At 34.2% G+C, this 13,496-nt stretch overlaps 1 pseudogene; it reads right to left on the bottom strand.

Annotated features, from left to right (window-relative positions):
* Nucleotides 1-3,489: 3,489 nt before the first annotated feature.
* Nucleotides 3,490-9,680, bottom strand: LOC108777558 (uncharacterized; annotated as a pseudogene).
* Between the last annotated feature and the right edge of the window lie 3,816 nt (nt 9,681-13,496).

The raw sequence follows: 13,496 nt of genomic DNA, 5'->3' as shown, positions 1-13,496 counted from the left end.
TTATATATTTTTAAATCATTTTTTTAATATATTTGTGATATATTTGTACTCTAAAAAGTAAATGATATCCGAAAAATTATACCATAAAAATGAAAAGTTTAAGCTATGCTCAAAAAAGGATATTCAAAAATTTAAACCTTTTTATCTAATAATATATTACCATGAAAAGTAACTGATATATTATTAATTAAAGATGCAAGTACAAAGTGAACGTACATAAAGTGTATACAACTTTCGGCCGATTTTCGAATCGCTTCCGCCTTCCGCTGTCCCCCTTACCTCACTGCCCCGTGCGCAGATCAAATGTCGCTAGAGCATCGTGCGGCATTTGGATCGCGCGCGGTGAGGTGAGGGGGACAACGGAAGGCGGAGGCGATTTGAAAATCGGCCGAAAATTGCATACACTTTATGTGTGTTCACTTTGTACTGCATCTTTAATTAATAATATATCAGTTATTTTTCATAGTAATATATAATTATTAGATAAAAAGGTTTAAATTTTTTATTGTAATATCTAGAAAATTCAACATATTTCCACCTATTTCTAGGGTAAATTGAAGTCGTGGATGGAATGAATTGAAGGACATTTGAAACGATTCAATATTAGCTATAGGAACAGCCGCACATAAATCATCTACATAACGATAGTAAAATAGTATCTTTTATTAATTGTTGAACAACACATCAGTGCGGGTCTTTCTAATCTTTGCATCACCAAATCTGCAACGATGGGTGACAGAGGTGATCCCATGGGAGTGTCAAAATTTTGTTTATAAATAGTGTTATGAAAAATAAAAATATTAAAGTCTAAAATGAAACGGACTGCTATCATGAATTCGTTTTTAGAGACTACACATTTCTTAGAAATATTTATCTATTTGGAGTAAAAATAAATTTCCGCCGTTTTTAATCAAAAATTGGGCATTTATTGTGAAAAAACGGTATCTAATGTTTTATTCGAAGTATTGTCCATTGCTGGCCACTACTTTTTCTTATCTTTCTAGTAATTAGTGGATTCCACGTCGAAAAAACTGGTCATCTTTTGAAGCTATTCACGAATCGAACCAATTTTTGGTATCTTCATATGATGTAAAGTGCTACTCAGACAGGCCATGCGCCATCGATCGAAACAAGTAGTAATCAGAAGAAGCAACGTCTGGTGAATACGGCGGGTGAGGTAAATTTCCCAATTTATAACTGTTTCCAAGTAGGTTTTGACCGGCTGGGGTATTTTCGCAATCTAGGTGGACAAAATTATTGCGCTAAAGCATATTTGTTTTTTTGCTTCTACAAGACTTGAATGATATAAAAATGTAATTTAGAGTGTATTTTCCCCCTTTTTAAAAAATAATTTAATTAAATAAATAAATAAATAAATTATTTATACGATATGTTTTCTAAATATGCTTATAACATATGTTATACCGCGTTATACCGTGATGTAATTATTTTTACGTTAAACCTAGATCCTTAAACCACAGTATATACAGTAGCGCAACTCTCCTGATTTTGTGAAGCCTAAAATGGAGTGCGCATGCGCGAGTGAGGCGCGTAACCAATCAGGGCACTGTATTCTATCTCACTTCTTCGTCCTATTGTCGGCGTCTGTCAGCCCCATTGAAATGTCCATATTAGGCATTTAAAGGACCATTTAACGGAAAGTGGCGGGAACGCGACGAATTTTATGTGAGAAGTACTACGTGTGATAAAGTGATAAGTAATACGTGTTTAATTATAATAATTATTCTAAGCGGAAGAAATGTGTTATTTATAAATAAGAATCAATTACTCAATGAGTAGGTTACATTCTGAAAACCATTTGAAAAAAACTGTTGCAACTTTTTAATTGATACTGACTGTAGTATATAATATAATATAATTGTCATTGTAAATAAAAAAAGTTAAATTACAAAATTATGAGAGAAAAAGAGAGAGAGAGAGAGTATTCTTGCATTTCCTAATATCTGCAGTTACTATATTCAATATTGTTACTATATTCAATATAAAAAAAATATAATAAATATAAGTAATTTTATTCGAGCCATATGATATTTCAAAAATAATGAAATACCACATTAATTATATATCCGAGCAAAATAAGTCATCATTGTATCAAAATAATGTCAAAATTATTACAAAATGATCATTAAAAGTCATTTTTCAATCATTTTAATGTCATTTTGACTTTATTGTAACTTCCTGTTCTAATTGCGTATATATATGCTATACATACAATATTGCTGTACAATTAATTAATTATAATATATTTTGTGGGTATATTTAATTGCAAAATATAGTGTTAAGAAGTAAATGTGCATCATATATGTTTAATTTTTATTTCATTTTCTCTTTCAAATGCGTCTCGTTTTTCACTGTGAGTATTAAAAATCTATATAGTGTAAACGAGAACTATAGATTTTCTGTATTCGCTGTGAATAATGGAATAAATTAAGATAATTTTACAAAAGTTACTTGGAAGTACGCGTATTAACTGTTCAAATGTGCAAATTAGGTTAGGACATTGTTAGAACATAAATTAGAAAGAGAGAAAAGGTTATAAACAGAGAGCAGAAGTGAGATAGAATACAGTGCCCTGATTGGTTACGCGCCTCGGTCGCGCATGTGCAGTTCATTTTTAGCTACGGTAACATCAAAGGTGCCGACAGAGAGTTGCGCTACTGTATATACTGTGGTTATACATCTTCAAATTCGATTCAGAAAGATCGCTGCGAATGCGTTTTTGGTCCAATGTCAGCATCCGCGGCACCCACTCTGCATTCACCTTTGTAACATATAATACAAATGTTCATGCAAAATTGTGCAAATTGAGATAGTAAATAACTATATGACCTCAACAAGTTCACGCACTTTAATTTTCCGTTCTTCTATAACAATTCGATGCACTTTTGTTACGATTTCTTCAGTGATAGCGTCACTCGGCCTCTCGGAACACTTACCATCATCGGTACTCGTGCGGCCCATTTTAAATTCCGAAATCTACTTTTTTACTATTGAATACGATGGTGCAGACTCTCCATAGTACGTATCAAATTTTTTCTTGGTATATTTTGGGGTTTTTCCACGTAAATGGTATTGTTTAATAAGTACCCGAAATTCGCGTTGTTCCATCTTTCAAAAATTACTCAGAGTTGTTTATCAACAAATGACGCGACACAAAAACTACGCACCAAACTATCATGAACTTCGATATTTATGCTAATAAAGGTTATATTTACCCAATGACAACATTATTTACGTACTGACGCTCCTCTCTCTTAGTCAGGCCGAGGACTTATTGAACACCCTAATATGCTGGATGGGGAAGCAATTCGTAACGGAATTCATTGAATTTGGCCATCAATGCCAGGCACATGTGAACCCGTGCATTATCCTCTTAGAAGAGCACTTTCTTCTTCGCCAAATAGGGACGTCTTTTTTTTTAAATGTTGAAGAGTCCAATAAGACTGCGTAGTAATCGCCATTGATCGTTTACTTCGACGGAAGATAATCGATATGAATTATATCGCATGCATCCCAAAAAACTGTGACCATCAATTTTCCAGCCAACTTCACGGTTTTTGCCTTCTTCGGAGCTAGTTCACCCGGTGAAGTCCATTGTTTTGACTGTTCCTTCATCTCGGGTGTGAAGTAATGGATCCATGTTTCGTCCACAGTAATGAATCGACGCAGAAATTCATCTCGATTACGTTGAAACATCTCCAAACATTGTTTTGAAATCGTCACATGGTCGCGCTTATGGTCCACAGTGAGTAAACGCGACACCGATCATGCCGACAGCTTTTTCATATCCAATTGTTCGCAAAATTGAAATCACTGTGCCATGTAATATGCCTTTGGCCTCAATAAGTTCGCGCATTTTCACTCGTCGATCAGTCAAAACAATATCGTGGAATTTATGGATGATTTCTGGCGTAGCAACCTCAGTTGGTCCCGAACGAGGTGCATCATATGTGAATGTACGACCACGTTTAAATTCATTCACCTAATTGTATACAGTCGTAAACGCTGGTACAGATGTGCTATGAACATTATCCAACTCGGCTTTGATTTCTTTCGGCGTTAAACCTTTCATACGTAGTATGATGTTTGATCACTGCACGAAACTCGTTTTTTTTCCATTTTGCAAAAAATACAAAGGTTGTTCGCTTTAATTGTCTACAGAAATGAAACCGCTCGATGAATTCCGCTCAAAATTTGACAGTAATCAGTTGAAAGATGCTACTTGTCAAAAAGTAATGTAACATGACATTGCGAGTGCCCTCTGAGAGATTTTCTAAGAACTCATTGACTTGCTCTCATATCGATTAAATGCATTAGTAAATTAGTGAAAGTGTTACAACTATAGTAAAAATGTTTCAGATACCATTTTTTGAAGAAAAACGAATTCCTGTTTTATTACTTGACGTTAGTTTATCACAAGAGAACGTGAAGTGTCTTCGTATTGCTTTTCCAGTTTTTCCGATTGTGAAAGTTATTCATCAAGTTAAAGCAATATAAAGATAACTAATTTCTGCAAGGTAAGCGATAGAGAGAGAGAGTGAGAGAGAGAGAGAGACTGCGTGTGTGTTGTAAAACCAAATTAAATTAAATTAAAGAATAACTCTGTCCTTGGTCGCAACAAGTGCCCGTAGTGTTCGTTTGTGTCGGACGGTGAGTGCACTGCCCCTGCTTAACTTCTATGCGCGACTTGTAATTCGCCTTATTTTTTAATAATTCAAAAAGTAAGCGTCGGATAAAATTTTCGTAAAGGAAAAATCGTCTTAGAATTCAGTCAGGAACACGTTCTTTGCAAGAATACGGGGTCGTTCTGAATCACCCTGTATATCAATAAATTTTGTTACATTACGCTTTTAAGGCTTTGACGGATATTTTCTTCAATTATACCAGAAGGTTTGCGGGTTATCGCCGTGCCTTTCTTCATTATTGATGCCAACGTTTCGTGAACCATGCCGTTCACTTCATCAAGGGGTGCGCTGATAATGTATCAGCGCACCCCTTGCCCTGATGAAGTGAACGGCATGGTTCGCGAAACGTTGGCATCAATAATGAAGAAAGACACGGCGATAACCCGCAAATCTTCTGGTATAATTGAAATTTTGTTACATATTATAACAACGGTGCAAGAGTAAAGTGCCAGTTAAAATGCAGACAGCGAATTGGTTTTAGGCTCAAATTGTTCCTCCATTTATGTGCTTTAAAAATATGCATAACGTAATTTTGGTGCTCACCCCCTTGAACCGGATAATCACATCCGAAGAGAGCACTCACCGTCTCCTTCAATCCCACAAGAGTAAAGCTCCAATTATGCAGACAGCGAATTGGTTTCGAATAAAAATAATTGAAAGTTTAATAAAAGTAACCATTAACTAATACCTAATAATTAATTAATTCAATTTTAATAATTTATCGATGAAAATCAAATACCTTACAATTATTAAATAACAATAATCAAAAGTCAAATTCCATGAAAATAAAATTGGCTCAGATATATTTTCGACATTTGTATATATTGATATCAATTATTACTTTTATTATTGTCAATTATGAATCTTATCTCGTGATAATGCGATTTAAGAAACTTGATGAATCATGTAAAAATACTGATTTAATCTTTACGTTGCAAATATGTACATGCATTTTAAATAGCATTTCACTCTTGTAAGGAGACGGTGGGTGCTCATTTTGAGTGTGACTTTCCGGTCCAAGGGGGTGAGCACCAAAATCTCGTGGTGCATATTTTGAAAGCACATAAATGGGGGAACAATTTGAGCCTAATTCGCTAAAAAAAACTAATTCGCTGTTTGCATTTTAGCGGACACTTCATTCTTGCACCGTTGTTATAATATGTATCAAAATCTATTGATATACATTAAATCGTTATTATTACAATAATTTTGATGCATAATATTAAAAGCACATAATTTTACTGTACTAATTTTTTGATTTTGTATATGAGGCATTCTTTTACAAACCGAACACTTTTTTTCGACATTTTTAAATCGCTTCAAACTTTTTTACCAATTCTAGGTATAAAATAAGCGAACACGTGTATCGGGATTTTTTTTTTTTAATTTATTTTCGAAGAAATAGCGATTTTAAATTTTGAGTTTTGCATTTTATGGTAATTTTTAAGTCGTCGTATCTACGTCATTTTTTATAGTAGAACAATTTTTGTTTTTTCATTTCAAACGTTATTACATCAGCTTTTTGATGAAATTATGTTCCTAACCTCAACTTAAAAAAAAAAAACTTTTTTCTGCAAATTAAATCTTAAAAGTTAATTTTGACCATGGCACCCGGAGTTAATTTATTTTTTAAAAATAAATACTATCGGATTCCTCGGAAAATTAATGTTTCTTTTAATTTGTTATTGAAATTCAATTTCGAAATTGTAACGTACCAAAAAATAATATTTATAAATATTATTTTGTATATTTAATTCGAAACCTTCGAAACCTAAATGTTTCAATAATTAAAAATATATCATTGTAATAAAAATGTTGTACACACTTTCGTTTCATCATTGATTTACAGATTTACATACATTTTCTTGTACCATATCAAATATGGATGTTTCATTACACTAAATGTAGATATAATTGTTCTTTTAAACTGAAAAGTTGAAAGTATCGTACGAGACATGCAGATATCGCAAGCGCCGCTCGGAACGAGAAGTTAGCGCCCGCTCGCCGCGCGCGCGTCCTCGAGTTGCCGGACTATTTAATTAATTCCCAGGCGAGTTTTAAAAACGCCATTCTGAAATTTTCATATTTTTTAGTAAATTTTCCGAGGAATCCGATAGTATTTTTAAAAAATAAATTAACTCCGAGTGCCATGGTCAAAATTAACTTTTAAGATTTAATTTGCAGAAAAAAGTTTTTTTTTTAAGTTGAGGTTAGGAACATAATTTCATCAAAAAGCTGATGTAATAGCGTTTGAAATGAAAAAACAAAAATTGTTCTACTATAAAAAATGACGTAGATACGACGACTTAAAAATTACTATAAAATGCAAAACTCAAAATTTAAAATCGCTATTTCTTCGAAAATAAATTTAAAAAAAAAAATCCCGATACAAGTGTTCGCTTATTTTATATCTAGAATTGGTAAAAAAAGTTTGAAGCGATTTAAAAATGTCGAAAAAAAAAGTGTTCGGTTTGTAAAAAGAATGCCTCATATGATTTAATAAAGGAGTTGCTAACTTAACGTTAAGCCAGCACCCCCACCCAATCGCAATTTTCTGCTAAATCGTTCAAGCACAAAAATTGGCATTAGAGCACATAAGTAGCCCATAAATAGCGCTCAGTTCTGACATAGGTGCCGTTTTGATTTTTTGCTAGCTTAACAGATATCTTTTATTCAATAGTTACTAAAAGATGTTATAATTAATTTAATTTTTGGACATACGTAAATATGTTTCGACGTTTCATTATCAACCACAAGTTACCGTTACACGTTCTCCTTATCTTTTTACCTTTAAAGCCGTGAAAACAGCGGCAGTGATGACTCTCGCGATCACACTCGCCCTGTCCATGATGGTATGAACAATTGTTCGGGCATATCTGCACATCGCAGGCCTCACCGGTCCACATGGCGTCGCAGGTACATGTGCCCTCGATACATACACCATGGCCAGAACAATCGATATGGGAATACCTGCAAAAAGTGACGCACATGATATCATTGAATCAATCTTGTTTTCGAGTGATGCAATGCCATCGTAATGATTTACATCGTTATTAAGCAGATACAAATGCTCTCATGTGCTATTTATTTGATCGCATAATATTATAATATATTGTTTATCTCTATTAACTTCTTCCTACAAAAAGGTTTGGCTCTTAATATTTGGACGGTAAAAGTTAGAAAAGCAAATAATTCTAAAAAAAACATGTATCATGACATATGATTGTTCGGACAATAAATCCTACGATAGATCTTCTGATGGAACTGAAGTCAGACTTTTCAGAAAGAGCTTTATATGACAACAGTATCAAATAGAAGATTATCTTCGTTCCTGATATATCATGTCTAAAATCGAACCAGCAAGGCCTTGAAATACTGTATTTTAAAAATGATCCCCGTTCTTCTGGATAAAGTCACAAATTCTTTTCTTGCAAGAAATCGTCTTCTATATCGCAGGTAATGTTATCAAACGTGACGCAGATAGGGTTATACGTATTTCTCACAGAGGAAGCTCGATAAAGTTCCTAAGCCGACTGCAATCCAATTACGAGTTATTGGCGGTTGCCATTCTTCGTGTAATCTCTTCGTTCTATTCCTCTCAGATTGACCGCCACCTTGAAAAGTATCTCCTAACACAGTGTCTTTCTTTTCTAACAGATACATTTGACAAGGAAATAATTTATTCGGCTGTAATAAGATATCACTGCAAATCACATGAGTAAAATGCGTGTCGGATTACGTTTCTATTCGCTAAAAACAAAACTACTGCGTAATAGTCCTTCATATTTTAGGCTAACGTGTTATTACGGTCAACTATGCACCATAATCTTATGAACAACTCCATAAAATGACTCGCTTTTTCTCACTTTTTCTCTACAAAAAAAAATCACTTCACTAATTGTAAGAAAGAGATCTCAATATGTATGTCAACTGTGCTATACAGTTACCTTCAGTATACTGCATTAATTAAATATATAACGGTTAGTGCATAAAACATATCATTTTTTTAGTATATACTATATATATATATATATATTTATATATACATATTCAATAAGAGAAAAATATAAATCTTAAAATATAATAATAAATAAATAAGGTAAAGGACTCTTATTCTAAAATATAAAATAAAAAACTAAAAAGTCAAATGAAGAGTCAAACATTAAAATTTCTTTAATCGCGTAGCGTCAAAAGATAAAATGAAATAACATAAAATGACAAGAAAGCGAGAATAAATTCGAAGATATAAAAAATACATATCTATATATAACAAGAACAGACTTTTACAAAAATATATAACCGTAATCATTAAATCTTTAAAACTTTACATGTTTCGACTCGTGGATTGAGTCTTCTTCAGAAGTAACAGACAAAAAACCATGTAATGGTGCAGATAGCAAAATCATTGATGATTAAAGATGAATCCATCATCAAAGTAAGGAATTCATTACAAACGATTGATAGATCGGTAATAAATCTGTGAAAAAATCAAGACATTCTCTTTTATATAAACTAAAAAACTATTAATATATAAATGATTAACAAGAACTAAATTTTAGTTTCCAAACCTTAATTAATGGACTCATCAACACACTATTATTGTATAACAGGTTGTCACGCTTGTCGGAATACATAATTAATCGGTTAGAAGACGAAACGAAAGCAGAAATGTTGTACAGATGTGTTACTTTTCTGCTTTCGTTTCTTCTTCTAACCGATTAATTATGTATTCCGACAAGCGTGACAACCTGTTATACAATAATAGTGTGTTGATGAGTCCATTAATTAAGGTTTGGAAACTAAAATTTAGTTCTTGTTAATCATTTATATATTAATAGTTTTTTAGTTTATATAAAAGAGAATGTCTTGATTTTTTCACAGATTTATTACCGATCTATCAATCGTTTGTAATGAATTCCTTACTTTGATGATGGATTCATCTTTAATCATCAATGATTTTGCTATCTGCACCATTACATGGTTTTTTGTCTGTTACTTCTGAAGAAGACTCAATCCACGAGTCGAAACATGTAAAGTTTTAAAGATTTAATGATTACGGTTATATATTTTTGTAAAAGTCTGTTCTTGTTATATATAGATATGTATTTTTTATATCTTCGAATTTATTCTCGCTTTCTTGTCATTTTATGTTATTTCATTTTATCTTTTGACGCTACGCGATTAAAGAAATTTTAATGTTTGATTCTTCATTTGTCTTTTTAGTTTTTTATTTTATATCTTAAAATATAAAATCCAAGTATAAATTGGCCTAAATATACATATACAGTCTGTCTAGTAAGAGCGTGGCAGGCCTATCTCATAGAAAAATGGCTTATTAGCCTTAAATTTATATTGATTGTATTCAGTAGGATTATGGTCAAAATGCAATTATATTAATGAATCCAGTCACCAGCTGCATCTACCAGGTGTATGCATATGAAAGTGGATTTTTTTTACAGAAAATACACGTTTATTGCATGAAAATGATAAAAAATATTTCATTCGAAGTATTTCCCATCGCTAGCTATACATTTTTGTCACCTGTCTGACAATTTGTGGATGCCACGCCAAAAAAATTGTTGCTCTTTTGAGCCAAACCAGTCATCTAGCCATTTTCGTACATCTTCGTAAGAAGTGAAGCGCTGCTGAGCAAGTGCGTGTCCCATTGATGCAAATAAGTAGTAATCGGACGGAGCCAAGTCTGGTGAGTAAGCGGCATGCGAAAGTATTTCCCAATCAAACGTCTCAATCGTTTCTTTGACCTATTTTACTGTGTGTGATGGTGCATTATCATGAAGCAAAATCACTTTGTGTTGCCTTTTTTGATATTCCGGTCGTTTTTCACGCAAAGCTTGATTCAAGTTGATCATTTGTTGTCGGTAACGTTCAGTATTAACGGTTTCGCCAGGTTTTAGCAGGTTTTAGCAGGTTTCTGTGGTTTTCCACGTTCTTCGTTTCTCACGTCAAAATCGCCACTTTTGAATTTTTTAAACCACTCAAAGCACTGTGATTTACCAAGAGCGTGCTCACCGTAAGCTTCGACAAGCATTCGATGCGATTTTGCAGCAGTTTTCTTCAAATGGTAACGGAAAATCAATTGCTGTGCGCGAATCGTAGATTTCTAGGCGCAAAATTCAACATGTTTAACGCTATTACAAACTATACTGTTGTATGAAACTTGTATTGTTGTGAGTTGAAAATCTTTGTCAGATGTCAGAACAAGGAAATGGCGTCAATGACGTGCTCTGACGGTAACATTGATCTACTATGACCATCTATGGTAAAATCCACTTTCATATGCATACACCTGGTATAATAAGACTGGCACCTCTAAGGCATACTTTCCACTATAGAAATCGCATATTCACGTGGCAAAGACCTCCAGATTCGTCGAATTTTGTTTTTTAAGCGCTTCGAAGTTGATGTCGGTCTTCCAAGATGCTTCCTCTTGATGAGTTACCACATATTTTCAACAGGATTTGTATCTGGTGATTGTGGAGGCCAGTGGAGTGTCTTGATGTCATTTCCCTCTTTCCAGAACGTGCAAAGCCGGCTTCGGTATTTGGGGTCATTATCCTCCTGGAATAACCAATCTTTATCTTTAGTGATAAACCAGCGTTGAATAGACGGAATCAAAGCTTTTTGGTATATTTTTAACATTTTCTCAGCATTCAGGTTGTCAGTAAAGAAATAAAGCCTGCTTCGAAACGAGACGCGTAGGCAGCACTTTTTGAAAATCGTTTATTCTAACACAATTCAAGCAACAACGAGTACTTTGCTTATAATGTATGTAGCACAAAGGTGACACCTGTCGGCAAAAACAAAAATTCATAATATATCTTTACTCGACTGTGGGTAAGCTTTGTTACGCTCTTACTAGACTGTATTGGAAAGTATGCCTCGGAAGTGCCAGTCTATCATAGACGCAGTTGGTGACTGGACTCATTAATATAATTGTTTTTATATAAGCCATAATCCTACTAAATACAATCAATATAAATTTAAGGCTAATAAGCCATTTTTCTTTGAGATAGGCCTGCCACGCTCTTACTAGACAGACTGTACAATATCAACTGCGTTATATAGTCATCATACTAATTTAATATAAAATAAATATTTAGCAAACGTTAAAAATCGTTTCTTAATAAATCTTAGTAATTAAATTGCCAATCGTTTCTTAATATATTCAATATAAGAACAATTAAATTCTAAAATATAACATCTAAATATACTCGTAATTTGACACAAGTACAAGTATCCGAGATGATGTACAAAATGGCATACTATTATATTTAAATTTAATATTCAATTTTCCAAGCTTTAATAATTCTACACAAATTTTGTTAAAAATAAATGTGTTATATATAAAGTATAATATTTCGTGCGCCATTCTGAATTGTGATCCGAAAAGGAGGGAGAGGAAACCGCAGCCAGCGTCGCGGCGTGCTCACCTGCTAGAGCAAGCATTGATTTTGTATGTAATGTTAAAGCCACTCATGTTGTACGCGACATCGGAGTAAAAGTGCAGTAACGCGCTACCGGATCGCGCTATTACTTCCGGCACGCGGCGTATGTGATAGCTGTCTTTGTGCATCAGGCCGGAGAAGACAGCCAGCAGCGGCGCCTCAACGCTATCACCGTCATAAATATACAAATGGTCCCAGCCGCATTCTGTCGCAAATTGCTCCACGTGCATCCGTATCTTCGTATTAGGACTGCTCTCAATCAGCCAGGAGCACCTTATATCCGCCGTATAGTTGCCAAAGCCATCGTGAATGCTCCCAATTCTCTCCGATAATCTGCCAGAAAAAAATAAGACACCAATTATACACGCCACATCTCGACATGAACATTAGATTTTAACATTAATAAAACTAGAAATAGTGATCAAAATAATGATGATTATCCTTTATAATTAAAGTAATGATGAACAAAAAGATTAATAAAAATTAACACGATAATTAGAGCACAACAAAAAAATTGAAATCGATTTAGGTCCGTATTCAGACCTTATACTTAAGAATTCCTTAAGGAACATTTCATATGGAAAAATGACTCCGTTCAAATAGCTCCGTCTTGAGATACGTTATACTTCTTGTGATTCTGAACAAATGTTTCCACAGTCACATTCATATAAACTCAATAGATAAAAAGCAGGATTGGCAATAGACATAGTATAGATAGACCGAGCATGCGGCGGGAGACATGGCAGTCACGTGCGAGAAGGAGGGAACACAATTAGATCATGGAGGACTGGACAGAGCATTGCGGTGGTAGGGGTATGAATTTTGTAATCGGAAGTACATCATGGGAGACAACCTATAACGCGCTTTTTACCGTAAGAAGCGCTATAATCGATACACACTGATCCTTTTTAAATATCCATCTAGCCATCGTATCTCGATGCCGTATCTTCTCGCAATAGCAAAATTAGTAGACGACTATTGTAAATTAGATAAAAAGTATTGGAATCATGGTTAGTTGTGCGGCGTGCTCCGTGACAAAATCGAAAAATTGTGGATTTACTTTTCATTCGTAAGTAATAGTGAAAACACTAATAAACGCTGTAACAATGCCCCCCTAAATGGCATCGTCACTATTGTACATGTCTGCAAATAAGGCTATATGTCGGGAATAATTCGCAGGTACAGCGGCCGCCGAAACCGTCAGTCTCGTCGGAAAATGCCGATCGACGCCGGAGACCGCCGATCGGAAATCCTCTCTTCCACGAGAAACCGATCGGCGGAAAATACCGAGACCGACCGGAGTATTGCGAACGAGACTGGCGGC

This window comes from Cyphomyrmex costatus, unplaced genomic scaffold (genome assembly GCF_001594065.2).
Source record: "Cyphomyrmex costatus isolate MS0001 unplaced genomic scaffold, Ccosl1.0 scaffold443, whole genome shotgun sequence".
Taxonomy (NCBI): domain Eukaryota; kingdom Metazoa; phylum Arthropoda; class Insecta; order Hymenoptera; family Formicidae; genus Cyphomyrmex; species Cyphomyrmex costatus.
The sequence above is the reverse complement of the archived record's forward strand: the minus strand, read 5'-3'. Positions and strand labels throughout refer to the sequence as shown.